Consider the following 24085-nt stretch of genomic DNA (forward strand, 5'->3'; position numbering starts at 1 on the left):
ATTTTAATGCTTTTTTAAGATAGGTAATTTACATCTGATAAAATATAAGCACTCTGAAGTGTATAATTTTAGTGGGTTTGCCAAATCCATATATCTAAGTAACCCAATCCCTGTAAGATACAGAACATTTCCATCATTCCAGAAAATTCCTTAATGTTTCTTCCAAGGCCACCCCACAGCCAGAAGTAACTGCTGATCTGATTTCTATCAACTTGGATTAGTTTTGCTATTCTGAATATCACATAAATGGAATCTTACAGTATTATGTATGACTTCTTTTTTTTTGAGATTTGTCCATGTTATTGCTTATATCAGCAATTCATTTCACTTATTGCTGAATAGAATTTTATTTATGAATACACTGCCATATGTTTATTGATTTTCCTATTTGTGGATATATGAGCTATTTCTGGGCTTCCCTTGTGACTCAGCTGGTAAAGAATTCACCTGCAATGCAGGAGACCTGGGTTCGATCCCTGGGTTGGGACGATAACCTGGAAAAGGGAAAGGCTACCCAGTTTGGGGCTGCTATGAATAAAGCAGCTATAATGTTTTTGTAAATGTTGTTGTGGACATATTTTTCACTTCTTGTGGATAATTAATTACCTAGACTGGAAGTTTGAAGTCAAAAGATGGCCATAATTTTAACTGTTAAGAAGCTACTAGCAATTTTCCAAAGTAGTTGTGTAAAACACCCCTACCTGCCATGTGAGTTTCAGCTATTCTGAATGCCACTTAGCGTACGGTGTTGTTACTCTCATTATAGTTGTCCTAGGAGGTGTGTAGTGGTATCTCATTGTGATAACTCTTCTCTTTTTCATGAGTACAAATTAACACTAATTTGATTTGTTCCCCATTTTAGGGATCTATCATCTCTTACCTCATTTATTCCTTTGAGGGAGTACAATGTACAGCTTCTATACTTTAGAGAGTGTCTGATTCTGTTTCTTATAGTGTCAGTTTCACCTCTTATTGCCTTCAGTAATTCTATTAATACTATTTGGTTGGCTAGAACTGGACATGGAACAACAGACTGGTTCCAAATAGGAAAAGGAGTACATCAAAGCTGTATATTGTCACCTTGCTTATTTAACTTATACGCAGAGTACATCATGAGAAACGCTGGGCTGGAAGAAGCACAGGTTGGAATCAAGATTGCCGAGAGAAATATCAATCACCTCAGCTATGCAGATGACACCACCCTTATGGCAGAAAGTGAAGAGGAACTCAAAAGCCTCTTGATGAAAGTGAAAGAGGAGAGTGAAAAAGTTGGTTTAAAGCTCAACATTCAGAAAACGAAGATCATGGCATCTGGTCCCATCACTTCATGGCAAATAGATGGGGAAACAATGGAAACAGTGTCAGACTTTATTTTTTTGGGCTCCAATATCACTGCAGATGGTGATTGCAGCCATGAAATTAAAAGACGCTTACTCCTTGGAAGAAAAGTTATGACCAACCTAGACAGCATATTGAAAATCAGAGACATTACTTTGCCAACAAATGTCCGTCTAGTCAAGGCTGTGGTTTTCCCAGTGGTCATGTATGGATGTGAGAGTTGGACTGTGAAGAAAGCTGAGCGCCAAAGAATTGATGCTTTTGAACTGTGGTGTTGGAGAAGACTCTTGGGATTCCTTTGGACTGCAAGGAGATCCAACCAGTCCATTTTAAAGGAGATCAGCCCTGGGTGTTCTTTGGAAAGAATGATGCTAAAGCTGAAACTCCAGTACTTTGGCCACCTCATGCGAAGAGTTGACTCATTGGAAAAGACTTTGAGGCTGGAAGGGATTGGGGGCAGGAGGAGAAGGGGACAACAGGGGATGAGATGGCTGGATGGCATCACCAACTCAATGGACATGAGTCTGAGTGAACTCCAGGAGATGGTGATGGACAAGGAGGCCTGACGTGCTGCGATTCATGAGGTCGCAAAGAGTCAGACACGACTGAGCGACTGAACTGAACTGACTGAAAGTTCATCTGGAATTTTCCGTAACATCTTAGGGAAAAATCCAAACAAACTTTTCGGTCAGCCCAATATTATTACTATTTTTTACTTCCCTATAATCCCTCCTTATCTCACCCAGCACCCTTTCTTTCTTCCATCTCTTTATCTCGCAATGGCTGGCTGTCCTTTTCCACACTATTCTTTTTCCACATACACTGAGGGTGAGAAACAGTTCTAAAATTGTCTTTGAGGTGATGCTTCAGTTTCCTGGTTATGCCCTTTTTTCCACTAGCTGGGCTATTTATTTTTCATGTTAACTCATCCAGGAGTGAAAAATCAATCTCCTTAGACCCAATATTTGTGAACACAGAGCATGTGCAGTGTGTTCCAGGACCTGCTCAATGTGTACTGAGCTATAAGTTTTCTGGTCCACAGCTGGGAGACTGAATGTGTCCTAGTTCAAGATCAGCTCCTGACAAGAATGCCACTGATGGTGTGTATGCTAAGTCACTTCTGTTATGTCCAACTCTGTGCAACCCATCTGCTAAATAGAACCATTTAGCTATCCCTCTGCTAAACAGAACCATCTTCAGTCCAGGAGGGTGTCCCTTCCATATCTGTATAAATGTCTCAATACCCAGAAAACGATGAAGTTGGATGTTACAAGACTGAGTAGTGGCACAATGAATCCTGGAACACACATCTAGCAAGAAAAGCCTAGGTGGGGAGAAAGGAAGAGTCCATGGAAGAAGGACCTTCTAAAGATGAGGCATTTTTGTGCATCATCTAATTCAGTGGTCCTTATTCAATACACAGAGCTCCATCAGTGGCTTCCTAGGTGGTGCTAGTGGAAAAGAACCTGCCTGCAGTTTCAAGAAAGGAATGAACACTCTCCCTACATGATTTGAAGCCAACAGTTTTGCTTTGTTTCCAGCAGCAAATCATATGTTGCTTAATAATGATGATTCTCAATTCAATACCATGGATTATGTTAATCCTGATATTTCTTTCAAGTTTCTGGCTATAGTCTGACTGTGCATTTTGGTTTGGGGCGTTTTCTAATTTTCCTTCTCTCCCCTTCTCCACTTTATGTCTTTATAAGTAATCAAAAATAGGGACATCTTTCCAGAAATCTAATGTGTCCTTTCAAGTTCTATCCAGTTTTAAGAGTTTGCTGCTGCTGTTGCTAAGTCGCTTCAGCCGTGTCTGACTCTGTGCGACACCATAGACAGCAGCCCACCAGGCTCCACTGTCCCTGGGATTCTCCAGGCAAGGACACTGGAGTGGGTTGCCATTTCCTTCTCCAATGCATGAAAGTGAAAAGTGATAGTGAAGTCGCTCAGTCATGTCCGACTCTTCACGACCCCACGGACTGTAGCACACCAGGCTCCTCCGTCCATGGGATTTTCCAGGCAAGAGTACTGGAGTGGGTTGCCATTGCCTTCTCCGTTGAAGAGTTTATTATTCTATACATTTCCCCCATGAATCTTGACTAAACTCCTCAGTTTAATCAATTCCAAGTTTGTATGAACAACTCATGTTTTCTCTATTTTATACACATGTGCTGGGCTGTGCTTAGTTGCTCAGTCATGTCTGACTCTTTGCAACCCCATGGAGTGTAGCCCACCAGGCTCCTTTGTCCATGGAATTCTCCATGCCAGAATACTGGAGTGGATAGCCATTCCCTTCTCCAGATCTTCCCAACCCAGGGATCAAACCCCAGTCTCCCATATCACAGGCAGATTTTTAACCTCTGAGGGTAAAAAAGAAGTATAAAAGTCTCAATACCCAGAAAACAGTAAAGTTGGATGTTACAAGATGTTACCACTTTTGCTCAGAAACTTAAGAAGTTAAAAGCTCAGAAGCTTAAGACTAAAACTTAGCACAGCTCTATGGGCATTATGTAGGTACCCTCACTGTATACAATAAAAAAAAAATCCCCAAAACCTGCTCCCTCAGGAAATAGATTGCCCTAGTTATAAGATTGAAAGTGTTGCTAAGTGTTTCATCATCATGCTTATGAGTATATGTATTACATACTCTCCAGCCCAGGATACTTTCTTATCCAGAAGTAAGACAACAATCAACAAAGGTTGATTTCCAACCTTCTTTTGAGAGAAAAGTTTCACACAATTAGCCTTTGAAATGTATATTCCCTAAAGTACCATGAAAACTTTGTTTCATAGAAGTGTTTCTAGGAAAGTCCTATGTCCTCATCTTGATGTTCTTTCATATCACAACTAGTAAAAATAAGAGCTGTGTTGTTCTCTTCATGACCCTCAAAAAATCAGTTTCAGCTTTTTCGATATTGGGTTACAACACTAAGGATACCAAACAAAGCGGAAGATCCAAGGAGAGAAATATTAACTACCTGCCCAAAATAGTTACTATAACCATTCTGAGCTCTTGGTAAAGGTTCAAAATTCCCATGTTTGTCCACTAGATGAAAAGAGAATCTTTGTTATTAGGAAAGCATATTCAAGATGGTAGCCCCACTGTTGTAGCCAGGCATTCTGGGAAAAAACTCACTCAGAAGGACAATGCAGATACTGGAGTGCAGTTTATTACACCAGCAGGCCCAAGGCAGAGTCTCCTCTTAGCCAAGGACCCCGACCAGTTTTTGTGAAAACCTTATATACCCTAAGTGTATGTGCTCAAACCCACCTCCCCAAATTCTCTGAAACTAGCCTGAACAAAGGAAACGAAAGATACAATCAAAGTTAACCCATGATTCATATGCTTAAACCCATGATTCGTATGCCTTAAACCTAGGTAATTAACAGTGGACAGTTATCAATAGGCCTGTGGTCATACCCCAATAAACATAACAGAATTTATCATTCTATTCAGTTACACAGATAACTAGGGTATTCTTTTAGGTGATGGAGAGTCTAGGTACAAGCCCTGGGGCTCTTCCATCTGAGGGGATCTGGTTTTCCAGTTGGTATGCCATTTCCATAGATACTGGGAATATAGCTCAAAGTCCATAGTCCTGCCCAAGATGGAGTCCCGCTTTCAAGCTGGAGCCTGTTCTGTCTGTTTCTTCCTTCACCTCTAATTCTCCATATAAGTTATTGCTCTATTGACTCAAATGTTTGACAAGTTATTAGAAAAGCTGTTAGATTAGCACAAAGCCCCCATCAGATCTACATTAACACCTTCAGCCACTGGCCCATCATTTAGTAGGCATCTGCTTCCCTCTACACCCTCTAAGTGGTAGTCAGTACCTCAGACCACAAATGGGCAAAATGACCCAAAGTTTTGGCCCAATGGAATGCTGCCTGCTCCTTGTGATGATTTCAGATATAACCTAATGACTCTTTGCCATGGTAGGATCTCCAGAAATCTTGGTTGGGTTTCGCTGGTGACACCCTCAGCATGGTCTGCTGAGCAGGACATCTTCTGTGGCCATAATCACCTCTGGCATAATCAGTTATTTGATGGTGCCCAAAGATATTTTTAAACCATATTTTGCCAAAAGCCCAACCTCTATTCCCACAAGAATCTATTTTGTGTTAGTTTTCTATTGCCTGTAGATAAGGACATCTCAGTCTTTCTAAAAGGACTGTTCTCAAACAAGGGGCATATAAGACAACATGTCAAATAGGTGGCCTGGTGACTGGTGCTCCTTCCAGAGCTAGATGGAAGATGCAGTTGACTCAGTTGTCCCTTTAAGGCAGGATCTATCCAGGACACAGCTAACAATGAGAAGTCATCAGGGGATTTATAATGGGTTTAAGAACAAAACCAAGAATGGGATTGTTGTGCAACATCCTCCATTTGATCATCAGAGGACAGATGCTCCATCAACAGAGGAGTTTCCACTGACATTTCCAGGGACCCATAGAATAATTGCCACTTGAATGTTTTTTTCAGGTTTTCAAAGGAGTGTAGGAATGACCTGAGGCTGTATTGCATTCATGTCATTAGTCAAAGTTGCATGTCAATACAGCTTGTATTATTAGTTTATATTCAAACAGATGTCCTTGTGTATTTTTCTAATGAAGAAAGGAGCCATATTATGATGGCTATTCTTAAAAGACTAACATAAAATATACTCGCTCATTCTTTCAATCACTTGCAGTCAGCTCTTGTGTGCCCGCCATATTGGATGCTATGCTAGACACCAAGATGAAAAGGTGACCACTCTCTACCTTCCAGAAGCACATAGTCTAGTGGAGGAGAGAGCTGAATATAGTCACAGGCGGAAGTGGGGCAGTTACTGAAGAAGCAGGAAGAGAGTAAGGAGGAGATTTACAGAGGAAATGGCATGAACAAACTTATAGTGATTCTTATTTCCCTAATATTTTGGACAATTGCAAATAGTCTGATGGGCAGAACATACAAAGTAGAAAATGACAGTAAGTATGGCTAAAAAGTAGGTTGGGGTCAGATGGTAAAGGTCTTTGAATACTGTGCTAAGTGGTTTGATCTGTGTTTGGGGGGAGCCAAAGTTAGTAGCAGATCTGGGGTCAGGTCTCTTGATTCAAAGGCGTGGTTTTCTCTGCTGGATTGCACTTATGCCTCCAAACACTAGTGGCCACCACACTGGATTTCACTAATGATCCCCCAGTGGAAGGTGTCTCCCTGGTGACTCAGATAGTAAAGAATCTGCCAGCATTGCAGGAGACCTAAGTTCAATCTCTGGGTCAGGAAGATCCCCTGAAGAAGGGAAAGGCTACCCATTCCAGTATTCTTGCCTGGAGAATCCCACAAACAGAGGAGCCTGGCAAGCTACAATCCATGGAGCCTCAAAGAGTTGGACACAACTGAGTGACTCACTCACTTCCCTAATAGAAATATATAAATTACCTATTAGAAGCAACAGGAGAGTACTCTTACTATTATCTCCATCTTACTGATTAGGAAATTAAAGCATAAAGAAGTTATGTAATGTGTCCAAGGTCACACAGCTAGTTAGGTGATCCCGGACAATCTGACTACAGAGTCTGTAGTTTTAACCATACTTTCTCTTCTCTTGATCTAGAGATCTTTATGAATTTATATGTGTTCTGCTAATACTATACTTGACAAGTAAAGGCAGCCTTCTATATCAGTTTTGATAATTTGTCAATTTAACTGAAGAGATTAATGTATGTAATAATACAGGTATCATGGTCAAAGAATGAAGGATAATCCCTAGTCATGTCTCCAGATATCTTTTCCTTTACCCTTTTGTGGCTATAGGAAACCAGATATGTGGAACTGGGCATCCTTGTCCTGTTAAGGGCACAGAAGTACTAGAAAGCTCTCAAGGGACTATTAACAGATTTGATGAGACCTCTGAGATGCTACAAACACTGCAATTGCATTTACTACCCAAGACACTGAAAGGTAAAAACTAAAAATCGAATAGGAATATCATGTGCATGATAAATAATGGTTGTTTGGTTTTAAGAATAAAAAAGACGTTGGACTATGAGCTGAAGTCAAAACCGGACAGACAGGTCCTGCAAGTGCTTCTCTTTGTGTGTTGATATTAATAACATCCAAACAGGCCTTAGGGCTCTCTTCATCCTTTGCCCTTACCAGAAGAGTAGTATATCATTTTCCTTGGAAGCCCAAGTGTTAAATATACCCTTACAGTATGACTCAAATTTTGTGATTTTTACAAATCAGCTACTGCGTTTTGAATTTCTCTAGCTTCTCAAAACCTTACTCGCTTCAGCTCAGTTCAGTCACTCAGTCCTGTCAAACTCTTTGCAACCCCATGAATCACAGCACGCCAGGCCTCCCTGTCCATCACGAGCTCCCAGAGTTCACTCAAACTCATGCCATCCAGCCATCTCATCCTCTGTCATCCCCTTTTCCTCCTGCCCCCAATCCCTCCCAGGATCAGAGTCTTGTCCAATGAATCAACGCTTTGCATGAGATGGCCAAGGTATTGGAGTTTTAGTTTCAGCATCAGTCCTTCCAGTGAACACCCAGGACTGATTTCCTTCAGAATGGACTAGTTGGAACTCCTTGCAGTCCAAGGGACTCTCAAGAGTCTTCTCCAACACCACAGTTCAAAAGCATCAATTCTTCGGTGCTCAGCTTTCTTCACAGTCCAACTCTCACATCCATACATGACTACTGGAAAAACCATAGCCTTGACTAGATGGACCTTTGTTGACAAAGTAATGTCTCTGCTTTTTAATATGCTATCTAGGTTGGTCATAACCCTCCTTCCAAGGAGCAAGTGTCTTTTAATTTCATGGCTGCAATCATCATCTGCAGTGATTTTGGAGCCCCCCAAAATAAAGTCTGACACTGTTTCCACTGTTTCCCCGTCTATTTCCCATGAAGTGATGGGACCAGATGCCATGATCTTCGTTTTCTGAATGTTGAGCTTTAAGCCAACTTTTTCATTCTCCTCTTTCACTTTCATCAAGAGGCTTTTTAGTTCCTCTTCACTTTCTGCCATAAGAGTGGTGTCATCTGCATAGCTGAGGTTATTGATATTTCTCCCGGCAATCTTAATTCCAGCTTGTGCTTCTTCAATACCTTACTAAGAATCAGTATTTGCTGGAAGTTCAACATCAAAGATTTATTGTGTTGGAGAAGATAGAGTTGCTTTAGAGTTAAAACCAGAACAATGGTAGTTGTTATAGCAGGACATATCTAGCATTATAAAGGAAAGCTTTTCAGTTAACTACGACTGTGATAACACGGCATCTCCTATGTGCCGTATCACTTCCTTTTCCGCTGAAATGTTTTAGCAGACACTGAATAACTAACAGAGGTTGGTGCTAGGGAAGAGTAACAGCATGATGTCTAAGGCTGTACAAGACTGGTCGTAGAAGGTTTCTATAGCTTGAAATGGTGAAATAATCTACAAGCACTAGCCTGTACCAAGACCTCAGTATTCTAACTTATCATGCTCACCCATCCTACATGGGAAATTATATTTAGTCCACTTTTTAGAGGGTTGTCATGCTCATGTTCATTTTTATATCTCCACCATTTTCAGATACTTTTAATTATATGTAGATATAGATATAAAATGGACTGGAATGGGTGAATTTAACTCAGATGACCATTATATCTACTACTGTGGGCAGGAATACCTTAGAAGAAATGGAGTAGCCATCATGGTCAACAAAAGAGTCCAGAATGCAGTACTTGGATGCAATCTCAAAAATGATAGAATGATCTCTGTTTGTTTCCAAGCAAACCATTCAATATTATGGTAATCCAAGTCTATGCTCCAACCAGTAATGCTGAAGAAGCTGATGTTGAACAGTCCTACGAAGACCTACAAGACCTTTTAGAACTAACACCCAATAAAAAGATGTCCTTTTCATTATAGGGGACTGGAATGCAAAAGCAGGAAGTCAAGAAACACCTGGGGTAACAGGCAAATTTGGCCTTGGAGTATGGAATGAAGCAGGGCAAAGGATAATAGAGTTTTGCCAAGAGAACACACTGGTCATAGTAAACACCCTCTTCCAACAACACAAGAGAAGACTCTACACATGGACATCACCAGATGGTCAACACCGAAATCAGATTGATTATATTCTTTGCAGCCAAAGATGGAGAAGCTCTACAGAGTTAGCAAAAACAAGACTGGGAGCTGACTGTGGCTCAGATCATGAACTCCTTATTACCAAATTCAGACTTAAATTGAAGAAAGTAGGGAAAACCACTAGACCATTCAGGTATGACCTAAATCAAATCCCTTATGATTATACAGTAGAAATGAGAAATAGATTTAAGGGCCTAGATCTGATAGAGTGCCTGATGAACTATGGACAGAGGTTCGTGACATTGTACAGGAGACAGGGATCAAGACCATCCCCATGGAAAAGAAATGCAAAAAAGCAAAATGGCTGTCTGGGGAGGCCTTACAAATAGCTGTGAAAAGAAGAGAAGCAAAAAGCAAAGGAGAAAAGGAAAGATAAAAGCATCTGAATGCAGAGTTCCAAAGAATAGCAAGGCGAGATAAGAAAGGCTTCCTCAGCAATCAATGCAAAGAAATAGAGGAAAAGAACAGAATGGGAAAGACTAGAGATCGCTTCAAGAAAATCAGAGATACCAAGGGAACATTTCATGCAAAGATGGGCTTGATCAAGGACAGAAATGGTGTGGACCTAACAGGAGCAGAAGATATTAAGAAGAGGTGGCAAGAATACACAGAAGAATTGTACAAAAAAGATCTTCACGACCCAGATAATCATGATGGTGTGATCACTCACCTAGAGCCAGACATCCTGGAATGTGAAGTCAAGTGGGCCTTAGAAAGCATCACTACGAACAAAGCTAGTGGAGGTGATGGAATTCCAGTTGAGCTATTTCAAATCCTGAAAAATGATGCTCTGAAAGTGCTGCACTCAATATGCCAGCAAGTTTGGAAAACTCAGCAGTGGCCACAAGACTAGGAAAGGTCAGTTTTCATTCCAATCCCAAAGAAAGGCAATGCCAAAGAATGCTCAAACTACCGCCCAATTGCATTCATCTCACATGCTAGTAAAGTAATGCTCAAAATACTCCAAGCTGGGTTTCAACAATACATGAACCGTGAACTTCCTGATGTTCAAGCTGGTTTTAGAAAAGGCAGACAAACCAGAGACCAAATTGCCAACATCCACTGGATCATGGAAAAAGCAAGAGAGTTCCAGAAAAACATCTATTTCTTCTTTATTGACTATGCCAAAGCCTTTGACTGTGTGGATCACAATCAACTGGAAAATTCTGAGAGAGATGGGAATACCAGACCACCTGACCTGCCTCCTGAGAAACCTGTATGCAGGTCAGGAAGCAACAGTTAGAACTGGACATGGAACAACAGACTGGTTCCAAGTAGGAAAAGGAGTATGTCAAGGCTGTATACTGTTACCCTGGTTATTTAACTTATATGCAGAGTACATCATGAGAAATGCTTGGTTGGAGGAAGCACAAGCTGGAATCAAGATTGCTGGGAGAAATATCAATAACCTCAGATATGCAGATGACACCACCCTTATGGCAGAAAGTGAAGAGCAATTAAAAATCCTCTTGATGAAAGTGAAAGAGGAGAGTGAAAAAGTTGGCTTAAAGCTCAACATTCAGAAAACAAAGATCATGGCATCTGGTCCCATCAGTTAGTGGGAAATAGATGGGGAAACAATGGAAACAGTGTCAGACTTTATTTTTTGGGGCTCCAAAATCACTGCAGATGGTGATTGCAGCTATGAAATTAAAAGACACATAAGAAACGAATCACCAATCCAGGTTTGATGCAGGATACAGGATGCTTGGGGCTGGTGCACTGGGATGACCCAGAGGGATGGTATGGGGAGGGAGGTGGGAGGGGGGTTCAGGATTGGGAACACGTGTACACCTGTCACGGATTCATGTTGATGTATGACAAAACCAATACAATATTGTTAAGTAATTAGCCTCCAATTAAAATAAATAAATATAAATTAAAAAATAAATAAAAGACGCTTACTCCTTGGAAGGAAAGTTATGACCAACCTAGACAGCAGATTTAAAAGTAGAGACATTGCTTTGCCAACAAAGGTTCATCTAGTCAAAGCTGTGGTTTTTCTAGTAGTCATGCATGGATGTGAGAGTTGGACCGTAAAGAAGGCTAAGCGATTGAGAATTGATGCTTTCAAACTGTGCTGCTGGAAAGGACTCTTGAGAGTCACTTGAACAGCAAGGAGATCAAACCAGTCAATCCTAAAGGAAATCAACCTTAAATATTCATTGGATGGACTGATACTGAAGCTGAAGCTCCAATACTTGTGGCCTCCTGATGTGAAAAGCCAACTTAATTGGAAAAGACCCTGATGCTGGGAAGGATTGAGGGCAGGAGGAAGAGGGGATGACAGAGTATGAGGTGTTTAGAAAGCATCACCAACTCATTGGATGTGAGTCTGGGCAAACTGCAGGAGATAGTGAAGGACAGGTAAGCCCAGCGTGCTACAGTCCAACATAGCTAATATTTAAGAAGCTCAGGTTAGACTGAGTTGGTTTACAAGTATTTCCCCAATCTCTTGGGTGAGAGCAAAAGGAGACACACAATTTACATTTGATGAAGCTGCTGCAAGTCAAAGTGTCCTGATAACAAGACACATCTGATACTACTAAATTAGCATGAGAGAAGTAACAAGATAAATGTGAACAGGTGACTAAACCAAATTTCCCTCCATAAATCAATTGTTGTCTCAGTCACATGATATATTTATCAGAAGCATTTGCCAAACTGGATCCAGTGCTTGTTGCTTTAGGGAAGCTGTATAAAGCCGAGATAACTGCTCGATGGAAAAGAGTTTGTTTTCTTTTCGCAATGTTCAAAAATCGCGATGATGGTTTGCCTCATCCTGCTGGAGAGCCAAAATCAAAATCAAGATATGAAGTCGTCTAGTTGGAAATGAACTCAAATAAAGAATCCATTTCTTTTTGCTTTGGCTTTTCTTATACAAGAAATCTCACTCAAGGATTGGTTACATATTTTGGCGGGAGTGGAGGGGGTCACAGTTTTGCAAAAGAATGGGCCATGTTCTCCCAAAGAGAGAACTGAGTGTCTTCTTAAAACTGCCAGAGTTCCCAGGCATCTTGACAGAAACGAAATCAAATAAACCCACTACCTAGGGCCTTTCTGTGTTCTAAGCAGTCTTATCTCTTGCCATAAAGATTCATTTGTAATAGTTGTCAATCATCCTCTAGCTATAATTAATACCTTAGGCAAGCATACATCAGTGCTAGCTGCCCTTCTCTTTAACTGCTGAGGTGACACCCTCAAAATTAGCCTGTGCCAACTCTGCTGAAAATTCTGCCTTTTTTTGTTTCGGGTGATTATCGCTTCTTCTCTTTCATCTTAGTCCATTGCTCCAAACCAATGCTTGATGAACTTATGCTACTCTCCTTATAGATTTTCAAGATGGTACCAGGCGAGTGAATGATTGAACTCAACATCTTTTGTTTTATGCTGCTTTCTTGAATCACAGAAGATGGATCCAAGTTCTTAGCTACTCTTCAGCAACATATTTCATTGTTAAAATACGGAGAAGAAGTAGAGGTTTGCAGTAGTTGGATTTTTGCTTACTGCTACACACAGCCTTTCTTTTGCAGAGTTCTTCTGAAGATTACATTGCTATTTTTCATTCCATTCCCACAGCGACTCCAGGAGGTATATATTAATAGCTTCATTTTTTCAGAAATGAAGAGACTTAAGCCACCACAGTAAATGGCATGTCCAGGACCACGTGGCTGAGAAGCAGGCATGCCAGGACTCAGACTCTGGTCCTCTGACACACGCCATGTCCTGTACTCTGTCTTCTACTCCACGCTGCCTTTGTAGTTCTGGGAAGGGAATCAAAGCCTGGAACAAGAATAATAGTAAAATTAATAACTGAATTTTTAGCATTTGCTCTGCACTAGATAGGGTTTCCCAGGTGGTGCAGTGGTAAAGAAACTGCCTGCCACTGCGGGAGACACAGGTTCTATCTCTGGGTCAGTACTATCTCCTGGAGGAGGAAATGACAACATCGCCAACTTAATGGATATGAGTTTGAGCAAGCCCTGGGAGACAGTGAAGGACTGGGAAGCCTGGCATGCTGCAGTCCATGGGGTTACAAGGAGTTGGACAGGAGTGAGCGGCTGAACAACAACAACTCCAGTATTCTTGCCTGGGAAATCCCATGGACAGAGGAGCCCGGCGGGCTACAGTCCATGGGATCAAAAAGAGTTGGACAAAACTGAGCAACTGAGAATGCATGTGTGTTAGATACTGCACTAATTACTTCTTACGCATTATTGCTTCTACTCTTCATAATTTTTGAGGCCATCATTTATCCCCACTGAAAAGAGAAACTGGGTTTCAGAGAGCATAAAGTGATTTGCATAAAGATAGATTGGTAGAGACTGAATCTATCTCTAGATTTGGGTGTTGAGCTGTAGAATTAACTAGTACCATATAGCTAAAATCTGAGAGAAAGAGCAGGGTCTTGTGAAGGATAAGGATTTGAATTTGAGTTCTAACTCTGCTTCTGTTTACAGTATGATCCTGGGAAATTCTGTTAATCCTTTGGACTCTTGGATTCTTAGTATAAAATGGGGCTGGTCCTGAAACCACACTCCTCCCTGGGTGGGACTCAAATGCAGCCAAAACTCAGACTCAATTTTGAATCCACAGGCTAGGACTTGAACCCATCCACACTGCTTACCTGTAACTGAACCTTGGGTTCTTTTGTCTCTTTGCAGAAAGAATTCAGGTGAGGCAAAGTGGCAAGCAAAGAATGAGTTTGTTAGCTTGGGACGCTTGTGAGAGATGCAAGCTGGCCGGCAGGGTGGTGGGGAAGGGAGAAGACCACCTTCTTTCTCATTCTTGGGCAGATGTCAAGGCTTACATCATTAGTCTCTCCTTTAGCCCTATATCATTTAACTGAAACTGTTATGGTGCTATTTAAATCAAATGTGTATCAGCAAAAGTGCGGTAATATGTACTAAAATGTGATCATTTATCTTGGGATTATTACCCCTTTGGGGATTTGGAGATAATGTTCCCTTTCACCTAGTTTCTTTCCCCTTTCGCCTTTTTTTTCTCTTTTTTTTTTTTTTTTTTTGACATTTTATCAAGGCATTTGCTTTTCTTATGTGCATTCAGTCCTGGGTTTCTCACATTTAATTATGGCAATAGATATATTTTTTGAAAGGTTGATGCCTTGAAGTATAAATTTGGAATTTATGGGGATAAGGCAGCTGCAAAATGTAGTGGGAATTGAAATACACAAATTCTAATTTCTTTCTTGGCTACATGCAGAAATGCTACTCTTCAAGGACTGTTAACACTCTGAATTCCTGTAACAAGAGTCAGACCCCATATTTACTGTCTTGGGTTTTAACTATCAGGGTTTGTGGCTTGAGTATGTCTGGTGCTTGAATGCACCCCATCTTCCTTCAAGGTAGTGTAGATTATTGCTTAGTTACTGGATTCTTTTTTGAGTGATCATTAACATGAAACAGTCTCCCAGACTCCCTTAAAATTCCCTTTCTGTCCTAAATCCCTTACTGGGATTTCTAAATGGATCTGATTATCCTACTGTATCCCTATCAGTATTATTTGATCTAATATATCACATAGGAGGCTCCATCAGGTCAGACATACTCAGGATCTGACTAAACTAAAGAGAATGGTACAAAGGCAAAGCATCAGTCTTTGTGTTAGAATGGAAACTGCTACCCTAGTATCTTAACAGCTGATAGCAATGCCCAGAAAATCTGGGCTCTTCCTTCAGTCCCATATTTTCTCCATACCTGCCAGACCAGTTTGGTTATTAAAAAAAAAAAAAAGTTTTGTTCATATAGAATGTGTCCATAAGAGTAACTCCCTTTCCTTATAGTGTAAAAAATCATTACGTGAAATTTAGCTGCCATTTACAAAGAGTATATTTTTGAGCACCCTCTCATTGGCTGCTGGGAAAAGCAACTGTTAATAAACTAAGTGAGTAAAATCACTGCCCTGAGAGATTTTATTTTCTGAGAATGACCTGCAACCTGCTCTGCCCTAGAGTAAACAGGACTTTCAGAGAGAAGGTTCTGGGGCAATTTGTGGCTAAGACAGAATTGATTTGTTCTTGTGTTTAGGGTCATTGACTCTCATGAGAGCTACCACTTACCAAGTGCTTCCAGTTGGACACGTGCCCTAAACATATTATTTCTGAACCTCACCATAGCCACATGAAGTTCTCTTATTCCCATTTTATAGAGAAGACTCTTCGGAAACTACCCAGAACCTCAGAGTTTGTCAGTTCCCCACCAGTCTTCCTCCTGTGTCTTCCATTCCGTATCACCTAAACAACCAGCCGTCCTCAAAGGTCCCTCATCCAATGCTATCATTCCTTTCTTGCTGATCTACTCAGGGCTTGGAGGACCATGCTGGCAGGAATTTTCTGGCTGCATTTTCTAAATGCATTTTCTAAACTTCACACTCATGATTTGAGCGGGGTCTGGACTGTGACCAGCTCCTACCCCTGCTTTGTCATTGTTGTTGACAGTTTATCAGAGTCTTTGCTTTACTTATGTGCATTAGTCTTGGATTTCTCATGTTTAGTTATGATAGATTTTTTGGAAATTTTGCTGCCTTAGAGTACAAATTTGGAATTTATGGAGGATACGGCAGCTGCAAAATATAGTGGGAATTGAAAACGCACAAAATCTTAATTTTCAGTCTCATTTACAGGTTTATAGTCACCTGATTTTAGACCATCAAGATAGGTTACATGCATTGCTCATGTAAATAACCAGATTTTATTTAGAGAATGATAAAGGTAAAATGTAAAGAGGGCGAACATATCTTAAATGAGTTTTTTTTTCAATTTTTGAAAAAAAAAAGATTTTAGAAAACTTGTTTATTATTTCCTGAAATTTCATCTCCTTTAAGGGTAGATTTATAGCTATAAAAAATGACACCATGAAAACTTTTCTATCATAATCCTAATCACAGGAGATTATTGGGGATTATTATTTTTCCTAACCATTTGGTACTACAAAATAGATCACAGCTCTTCCTTTCAGAAAGTGACATTTTTCAACCAGCTTCTGTTGTCTGTCTCACCATCATAATCACTTTCATATCCGGCATATCTTAAATTGAAAAAGTCCACAAATGACACAGCCTGGCTTAGGGGCAAGAAAGAAAGAGGGTCTGCATCAAATTCTGGCCTTTGGCTGATTGTATGTTTCTCCTGTAGAATTTCTTTACACTGAAGAAAAAGCTCATTGACCTGTGAATTGTATTAACCTTCTGAACTTTTTAGTGAAATTGGGAGGCTTAGGGTCACATTTCTGTGCATTTTCTCTTACTCTTCCTGCTTCTGAGTAAAAGAAGCTCTATTCCTATGCTGGAGCTTTCTGCTAATGGACCCCAGTTTCTCTGCAGCCAGCTCTGGGGAGGACCGGAAACCCAGCCTGGAGGAAACAACCCAAGGAATGGGCGGACAACACATACTCAGCTCATTTGAACTTTGCTGCTGTTAATGTGATGGTGATTGTGATTTAGGAGCAAAGACTTCAAGGGGGACAGATCATCTGGCTGCAGGGATGGTTTCAGGCTCCTTGGCATAAGCTAATCACCTCGCCAACAGGTCACCTACAGAGTGTCTACAGTTCACTGAGGACACCACAGTCAGAGTTCATTTGTTGTTTAGTTGCGAAATCGTGTCCAATTCTTTGTGACCCTCTAGACTGTATCCTGCCAGGCTTCTCTGTCCATGGGATTTTCCAGGCAAGAATACTGGAATCGATTGCCTTTTCCTCCTCCAGGGGATCTTCCCAACCCAGGGACTGAACCCACGTCTCCTGCATCTCCTGAATTGACAGGCAGATTCTTTACCACTGAGCTACCTGGGAATCCATTGACCTATCTTATAATCTAAACCAGGTATGCATTACATACTATTCAGTGGCAAAGAGGGAACAGGAAGAAAAGAGAGAAAAGGGGCCATGTGGTAGAATTTAGGAATAAAAACAAAGCAGGAAACCCAAAGGATTTTTTTTTCAGCAGTCAAAATATTTTCCTGTTTAGAGAATGAGTGTCTCCTACTTAACCACAAATAACAAGAAATAAAATTAAATATGATTAAAAGGCTAACAGGGGCAAGGGAATCAAAGTCAGGAATTCAGGCTCTTGAGAAAGGAAAGAGGCAAAGAGAAGTTGAAAATATCAGTGTTCATTTAATGAAATAAAAACAGACTTCTGTAAGCATCCCTCAGAAACATGCCTTTTGTCTGATGCCAGAAACTTTTTGAAGGTTATCAGCTTTGCAACTCCCTACAGCCTGGAGGAACACTCCATAAAGTCCAGGGCATAGTATAATAGTGTTCTGTTTGCTTACTGTGGCAGGTGTAAGACAACTTGACTAAGTCATACCCTGTTAGGGCCTGGAGCCAACAACCTTTGAGCAGGAAAATGTAGTCTTTCTCTCAACGTTTTCTCAACCTTCCTGCTCTCAGAGGGGCCTTGAAATGTCCACAGCAGGAATGTAAAATTTGTCAGCATCCTTGGTCAATTCCTGAAGTAGAGCTGAGCTACCTAAAACACTGCTCTGTCACTGGGGGACCCGAGGGGAGAGTGAAGATTGTTGAAAGAAGGATTGAAGGGCTGGCTAGAGAAGTGGTCCCAACGTCATCTACAGTGCAGCACCCAGACTCTGCTCCACTATCATCAAGGCAGGTCTCTGCAGCTGGTTTTCCCTCTCACCAAGGCAGGCAGCACTCCTTTGACTCACCAGCCTCTGTTCTCATGCTCTGGCCTGCCCAAGAAGCATCCGCAGGGCCAGACGCAGATGTCAGTCAGCAAACCCGAGTGGGAAGGGAACCCTGAATCTCCCCTTCAGGGAGCTTTGCTCCAGTTCACAAATGGGCTGAGGCCACGTGTTCTGATCAGCGCTTGCTGATGACAGAGGCTTTCTGAAGCAGGTGGATCTCTGCCACTGGCCCAGGAGCACTCAGAGATGGTGCCAGGTTAGTTGACTGGCTTACCATCTGCCTCCACCCACACTTGGACCCCATAGGTCCATTTCTCCAGCCTCAGAGACTGAAGGGCATGATAAGGGGCCGAGCGCTTGTGGTCGTGAGTGACAGAAGCCAAGCTGCTGAGCCGTGGCACCTGTGCAGACTCAGCAAGGGCAGAATTGGGCAGAGTCATAATCACTCACTGGGGCCCTAGTCATTCACCTGAGTTGGCTGCTTCCAGTTCGGAGCCATGAGGGAACCCTCCCAAGGGGAAGCCCAGCAGTTGATTGACCTGGGGACATAGGCAGAAGGGGAGGAGTTGGCCCTGTGGCTGATTGAGTTCAAAGCAAGAAAAAAGAAAACTAAAAATGACTGTAGCTTCAAACACTCCCATTGACCCTGTGAATCCCACCAGGTCCTATAGCAAAGCTCACGAGTAGAACCAGCCTCACCCTCTTCCTTTCCCTCTTGTGACATTTTCTGTCTCATCATGGCTGAAGTTCTTCAAATGCATCCATCTTGGACAAAAAAAAAAAAAAAACATTGAGGTCAGAGGGAGGTGGTTCCCAAGGTCTTAAACACCCAACCCTTGGACCCCATGACCTATTCTTGACAAGTGGTCAGTTAGTCTTCTTGCAAGCATGCTCAGGGTAGGTGGCCCCTAGCCTTAGCTAGCTCCAACCCCCGCCCCAGTATTGGGGGACATCTCCCTTTGCTGGCTTCCCCTGGTGGGAGGAAGAGAGAGGGTATGAGGAATGAGGGTATGAGGAGATATTCCTGTCTAGGGCAGCAGTGGTGGTGGGGAGCAGTCTTTGGAGAATTCCTTCAAGGATCTCAGTTGGCCTTAGCCATCCCAAAATGTGTTTGTCTTCTTTGTCTATGTGTGTTAAGTTTCTGGGCAGGCAGACAGTATGTGAAAGAGAACCTTTAAGAAAGTAAAACTATTCTCTCATTCCCTTTGTTTTTTCTCCATTGAGTTTCCTCTCTTCACTTCCCACCCTTTCATCATCCTGCCACACTCTTGTCACCTCCCAGGATACATATAGGCTTTTTGCTGCCTGTAGGATTGAGCCAAAACTCCTCGATGTGGCCTTCTGTGGGGTGTACTGAATGTGATATGAGACTGAGCCATTCTTTTGCCTTTGTTTCACAGGAATTGATGAACTGCTTTTTCTGGAAACTTGAGGATGAGTATTTTCCTTCTAAATCTTTGTCTTTTTGCTTAGAACCTGTTAAAGACTGAGATCCTCTCTCCTACTCCCCACCTCCATCTAAACTCAATAGACACACATAAGCAAGCCTTCCCCTGACCCATGCTCTTGACCCTTGGAACCGGCAGAGACCAAGTGTGCCTTCATGTTTTTCAATAAGAGATTGTCTTGCCTGCCCTGTCCCCATAATTGAACAATGATTAACAACCCTGCGTACTTTAATACACAGATAAATTATTAACAGTGGGTTGTGCCTTTTCCCAGGTTGTAAAAAGATGACTGGTTAGAGTCCCAGCGTTCTCTTTGTTGGGGGAGGAAATGTAGAGGGAATGTCATCTGAGGCCACTGGCCTCTGAGATACAAAACAAAGATGCAGCAGGCTCCAGCCAGGGGACAGACAACAGGAAGGCCACAGGTGAGAGATTTCAGCTCTCTTTGCCAGTTTTGAGTCCGCTTTTATTTTTGTCTTCTGCGTTTGGGAATGGGCGGGAGGCATGCAGTAGGATTAGGGTGTCAATGACTGCACAAAGTTCTTAGGGAAAAGTCCTTGTTTTAAGGAGAGATGAGCAAGAAAGTGGGAAGTGAATATAAAGACCAACATGAAGGCCCCCTCTAGACCTTGGCTGTTCCAGGGAAAGTGTGGGCTGGCATGGGGGCAAAGATCAAAAGGACAGCATGGGGACACAGCTGCTTGGTCACTTGACAGATCAGGCCTGGGGACGTGGGAAGGGGAAGCAAAAGATGATGAAGTCAGGATGCATTGCATTGATAACAAGTTGGAAACATCTCCAGACTGCTGGAGGCAGAGGGAGGCCAGCCAGGCAGTGAACTGTAAAGACCCAGTGGAGCCCATACGCGTGAATCAAGAGAAATATGGGTGATTTGGGCTGAAGTTTTTGGATTTTACTTGTTTTTAACAGACTTCATTTTTAGAGCAATCTTAGATTTACAAAAAAAAAAAAATTGCACAGAAAATACAATGAATTCTCACATCCCTCCTCCCCTGACACATGGATTCCTCTATTATTAACATCTTGCATTAGTATGAAATGTTCCCTTGATATCTCTAATTTTCTTGAAGAGATCTCTAGTCTTTCCCATTCTGTTGTTTTCCTCTATTTCTTTGCACTGATCGCTGAGGAAGGCTTTCTTATTCTCCTTGCTATTCTTTGGAACTCTGCATTCAGAGGCTTATATCTTTCCTTTTCTCCTTTGCTTTTCACATCTCTTCTTTTCACAGCTGTTTATAAGGTCTCCCCAAGCAGCCATTTTGTTTTTTTGCATTTCTTTTTCTTGGGATGGTCTTGATCCCTGTCTCCTGTACAATGTCATGAACCTCTGTCCATAGTTCATCAGGCACTCTATCTATCAGATCTAGTCCCTTAAATCTATTTCTCACTTCCACTGTATAATCATAAGGGATTTGATTTAGGTCATACCTGAATGGTCTAGTGGTTTTCCCTACTTTCTTCAATTTAAGTCTGAGTTTAGCAATAAGGAGTTCATGATCTGAGCCACAGTCAGCTCCCGGTCTTGTTTTTGTTGACTGTATAGTGCTCCTCCATCTTTGACTGCAAAGAATAGAATCAGTCTGATTTTGGTGTTGACCATCTGGTGATGTCCATGAGTAGAGTCTTCTCTTGTGTTGTTGGAAGAGGGTGTTTACTATGACCAGTGTGTTCTCTTGGCAAAACTGTATTATCCTTTGTTCTGCTTAATTCCGTACTGTAAGGCCAAATTTGCCCGTTACCCCAGGTGTTTCTTGACTTCCTACTTTTGCATTCCAGTCCCCTATAATGAAAAGGACATCTTTTTTGGGTATTAGTTCTGAAATTGCAGCCATGAAATTAAAAGAGGCTTACTCCTTGGAAGGAAAGTTATGACCAACCTAGATGGCATATTAAAAAGCAGAGACATTACTTTCCCAACAAAGGTCCATCTAGTCAAGGCTGTGGTTTTTCCAGTGGTCATGTATGGATGTGAGAGTTGGACTGTGAAGAAAGCTGAGCACCAAAGAATTGATGCTTTTGAACTGTGGTGCTGAAGAAGACTCTTGAGAATCCCTTGGATCTCCCTGCAAGGAGATCCAACCAGTCCCTTCTAAAGGAGATCAGTCCTGGGTGTTGATTGGAAGGGCTGATGCTAAAGCTGAAACCCCAATACTTTGGCCACCTCATGTGAAGAGTTGACTCATTGGAAAAGACCCTGATGCTGGGAGGGATGGGGGGCAGGAGGAGAAGGGGACGACAGAGGATGAGATGGCTGGATGGTATCACCCACTCAATGGACATGAGTCTGAGTGAACTCCGGGAGTTGGTGATGGACAGGGAGGCCTGGCACTGCAACTCTTTCATGGGGTCGCAAAGAGTCAGACACAACTGAGCAACTGAACTGAACTGAACTGCATTAGTATGGTACAATTATTACAGTGATGAACCAGTAAGGATACATGAGTATTAACTAAGGTCCATAGTTTACATTGGGTTCACTCTTTGTGTTGTGAAGGTCCATGGTTTTGACAAATGCCTAATGTCATGTATCCCCCGGTACAATGCCACAGAGAATAGTTTCACTGCCCTAATAGTCCCCTGTGCTTCACCACATCATCCCGCCTCCTTTCCCCCAAGCCCCTGGCAACCAGTGGCCCTTTTTACTCTCTGTAGTTTTGCCTTTCCACATAGAATTTCCTCATATAGTTGGAACCCTACAGGCTGTAGTGTTTTCAGACTGGCTTCTTTCACCTAGTTATATGCCACATGTCTTTTATTTCCTGCATGTCTTTTCATAGCTCAATAGCTCGTTTCTTTTTGTTGTTGTTGTTATTTAGTTGCTAAATTGTTTCTGACTCTTTGCGACCCTATGGACTATAGTCCGCCAGGCTCCTCTGTCCATGGAATTCTCCAGGCAAGAGTCCTGGAGTGGGTTGCCATTTCCTTCTCCAGGAGATCTTCCCAACATAAGGACTGAACCCACGTTTCCTCCATTGGCAGGCAGATTCTTTACTGCTGGGTCACTGGAAGCATTTTTATTTAGTGCTTAGTAATCTCACATTGTATGGATGTATCACAGGACTTTTATCCATTTGGGGAGGTAAAAGGCAGAAACCATGGGAAGGGTGGATGGCAAGAAAACAGAGAGGTCCAAGGGATGTCATAGAAGGAAGAAGGAGGAAGGTTTGAAGTGGAAAAAAAAATATTAGTGCAGAGGCCTGAATCGACCTAAGGTAGGTTCTTGAGACCAATGCTCGGCAGAAGAAGCCAGCTCCCCACTGACTCCCACTAGGCCTTTCCTGTTCTTATAGACAGAAACTTCATGAGGGCAGGAACAATGACTACATCATCCATCAGCCCAGTACAATGCAGACATCTAATAAATATTTGTTGAACCCTTTCAACCTTCCAAGATCTTTCCTAAAGAGCAAATTTGCCCAGACACCAGGAGATCTGAAGCTCCTGAGGTCATCTCAGGCAGGTCTTCACTGCTCGCTCTGCTGAGCCTTTTTTTTTGTTTCTTTAATTGCAGTGGGGCAAAACTTGCCTGGGATGTTCCCCTCCTCAACCAAGAATCCATCTCTCTTGTGAGATGTTCCATGGACAGAACCAGAGGCAAGCTGTAGGGACCCAGGAAAACCAAGGGAGCTTCAAGCTAACCTCACATCCCAGGTTAAAAAAAGGCACTCTCACCAAGGGATCAGAATCCAACTTTCCAAGCGTTCATTTTTCAGCCCAATCACAATGCAGCAGAATTAGCCCAAATAATCACTATGGAAACAGGAAGAGCAAGCAGGGGATTCAGGTGCTAGGAAACAGCTGTGAGAGGAGATGAGCCAAAGCCTCCAGATGTTCATATTTGAGGGGAGAGAAGGTCCTTGCCACACAGTAGCAGCCCATGTGGGAGCTGTTGGAGTGCACCGTAGAGTCTGGGTGGAAGGGATGGTCCTTCAGCTGAGCTGAAAAGTCAGTTCAGAAACTGCAGGGTCAATAGCTACTCACCCATCAAAATTCATCACATGGGTAGTGCTCCACAGCCAAAAGAGTCCATCAAGCAGACCTATGTCTTGGACAAGTTCACTGCTTAAAATAAGATCCTCTGCAGAGTGTGATACTTGCATTCCTTGATACCCGTATCACTTTCTCTCCTTGTGATGAAAGAGGTGAATGAATCCGGTAAGACAATGAGGGTATTTTGCTTGGGATTTGCCCATACCCCATTCATACTCACCTGACTCAGAGAGTCAGGACCAGGGTAGAGAATGCTTGAGAAATTCTCTTCTTCCTTCCTTCATTCTTTCTTTTTTAATGTTTGTGAACTAGTTGTTTTATTTATTTATTTATGCTGCTCTGTGCGGCATGTGGGCTCTTAGTTCCCCAACCAGGGACCAAAGCCATGCCCCTGCAGTGGAAGCATGGAGTCATAACCACTGGAAATCCAGAGAATTTCTTATCAGGGGGAAGGAATGTGGGCTGCTTGCCCCGAAGCCTGTTTTGAACAGTGGGGGCTCATC

The 24085-nt window shown here is 42.2% G+C and overlaps 1 protein-coding gene across 6 annotated transcripts in view; it reads left to right on the forward strand.

Annotated features, from left to right (window-relative positions):
• Positions 1-24085, forward strand: part of PRLR (prolactin receptor) — a 198570-nt gene that overhangs the window by 30450 nt on the left and 144035 nt on the right. Inside the window, exon 1 of one of the 6 annotated variants that reach the window (XM_013972804.2) lies at positions 19832-19996. The exons of the other annotated variants lie outside the window; for them this stretch is intronic. The gene's annotated coding sequence lies outside the window, so the exon portion shown is untranslated. Of the gene's footprint in view, positions 1-19831; positions 19997-24085 lie in introns of those variants that run through there. 6 annotated transcript variants of the gene reach the window in all.

Source organism: Capra hircus, chromosome 20, assembly GCF_001704415.2.
Source record: "Capra hircus breed San Clemente chromosome 20, ASM170441v1, whole genome shotgun sequence".
Taxonomy (NCBI): domain Eukaryota; kingdom Metazoa; phylum Chordata; class Mammalia; order Artiodactyla; family Bovidae; genus Capra; species Capra hircus.